The following is a 2,282-nucleotide window of genomic DNA, read 5'->3' as shown; positions in this document are numbered from 1 at the left end:
AATTGTGCGGTTTTACATTCTTTCTCTTCACAATCCCACTGGGGTTGGGGTGAGCAAACAGCTGTGTGGTACTTAGTTACTGGCTGGGTTTAAAGCATGACAGCCCTTTTTGTTACCTAACATGGGACACAGAGGGATGCAATAACAACAGATATGACCAGAGTGTGACAAAATAAATTTCTCATAAGAATCCTTTGTTTTGGTTTAATAGTCACTGGTCACAGTGTTGACTTACTTGCTCTTGAAGTTGTTGCATTTGGTCTCAGAATTTTATTATGCCACACCTTACTTGAAGCCTATAGTCTGTTTTGGTGTTTATCACCCTTGGGGCCTGGACTATGGTATCACAAGTATCACTTTGTAATAGTGGCTTGTGATACAATATAATTACTGGTCATGAAACCGATCTGGTATGTGTTCTCAGCACAGCCATCACCTCCCTACTTTGGAGCCATGTAGGGGGAACTATTAATAATTAGACCTTACGCCTTTTCTCCTTCGAGCATCAACTAATGGAGGAGACCTTCTCCCACATATTCCCCTTCCTCACCAGGCTATTTACATAGCATTTGCGAATTCCAAAGATTTTGAATATCTTTTGAGTACCCTTGAAACCAACCTGGTCCTCTTGCTGGGAGCCAGCATATTGTTGAATATGGGTCAGGTCTTGTTTAAGGTTAAACAACTATTTCAGAACACCACCAAGAGATCTTCTCCAAGGCTGGACAGTTAGGAGCTGCAGGGTGTGTGGGATAACAAGGAAAAGCCAAGGGAGAGTATGAATGATTTCCCTTGTAGTAGTAGTAGTAGTAGTAGTAAGATTCCCCCACTACTGCAAATTATGCAGTTGAGTTTCCTGCAGCTGGGAAAATTGCAGGGAGCAGCACACCTGGAGTGCAGGGAATGGGCCCTGCCCTGGGAAAACCACCTGCTTGATCCTGGTGACTCCCCTGTCATGTAAGTATTATTATTACTTTAATGGTTCATTATTAACTTTATATTAAAAATAAACTATTAATAGTGTTTGTTATTATTATTATTATTATTATTATTGTTATTATTGTTATTATTGACATGATTTAAACCAAAACACTCACCATGCATACAGAGATAAGTCATGTGAACGCTGTAGCTCAAATTCAAAACTACCTCAACAGGACATGAAAAAAATCTGTTCAACTGATAGATGCCTTAGTGTTTTTCTTAATTTCAGAAGCAGGATGCATGCATGCACACTTTGCGGAGCTCATGTGTGATAAATCCAGTGTTTCCAGACACACCTCACATGTGCAGTACAGTACACCTGCATGCACATTATGGAGACAACAAAGTATCTTATAGGGATTCCAATATGAACTGCATAGGAACTATCCTACAGCTGGTAATGCCTAATCACCACCCAAAGTCCTCATATGCATTTTTCTGTCAGGAAGTAATTTAGGAGATATAAAAAAATTGGAGGCCTGTGACACCTGTAAACTATAAATAGGATTGTAATTAGTATTATCTTACACTAAATTATAATATAAGCATACTAAAACAGTGTAAGAGATCCCAACATATAAATTTTGTGTATGCAATTTACCCAAGTATATGGGCAGTGTGACCACTAAAGGCACAAAAACCCCAGGCATAGCTACATGTAAGATGTGCAAGTAAAAAAAAAAAAACAAAAATGCACAAACAAAAAAAAAACCAAAACAAACAAAAAATATTAAAAATAAATAATAATAAAAAATAAAAAGAAACCAACAACAACAGAATAAAACAAAACAACAAATCAAAGAGTCCTTACAAATAGGACAAGTTAAGCATAAGTGACTATGAACAGGCAGAACTTACTCCCAAATACACAAGAATGACTAGCAAAGCCAAGACCAAGATAAGAGGTACAGGGAGGAAAGGAAACATCACCTTTTTGAAAGGGGAATAATAGAATACAAACATGAGGCAAAAGGAACGAAAATCAGAGAAACTCACAAAGAGAAAGGACAAAAACTCACTTTGGTTTCAGTTTCACTTAACCAGATTTTACAGCAAAATCAAGTTTGAAATGCCTTTCATGTTATCCTAAAAAGGTACCTAATGTAAAAATTTTAACATGCACCAAAATGTTTGCATATTCAACTTGAGCTAACAGTTCTGCTCAATGATAGTGAGATATCTTGAAATTTCTTTGATTTATATTTTGATTAATTACATTGTTCAGAATATCCCATCGTTTTACTTGAGCTTTATATGCATTCTCTGATAATATAGATAGCATCAACCTGTACTATACA

The 2,282-nt window shown here is 36.6% G+C and overlaps 1 pseudogene; it reads right to left on the bottom strand.

Annotated features, from left to right (window-relative positions):
* Positions 1-815: 815 nt before the first annotated feature.
* Positions 816-965, bottom strand: LOC115946945 (uncharacterized; annotated as a pseudogene).
* Positions 966-2,282: the final 1,317 nt, after the last annotated feature.

This window comes from Melopsittacus undulatus, chromosome 2 (genome assembly GCF_012275295.1).
Source record: "Melopsittacus undulatus isolate bMelUnd1 chromosome 2, bMelUnd1.mat.Z, whole genome shotgun sequence".
Taxonomy (NCBI): domain Eukaryota; kingdom Metazoa; phylum Chordata; class Aves; order Psittaciformes; family Psittaculidae; genus Melopsittacus; species Melopsittacus undulatus.
This window is presented reverse-complemented; position numbering and strand designations above follow the sequence as displayed.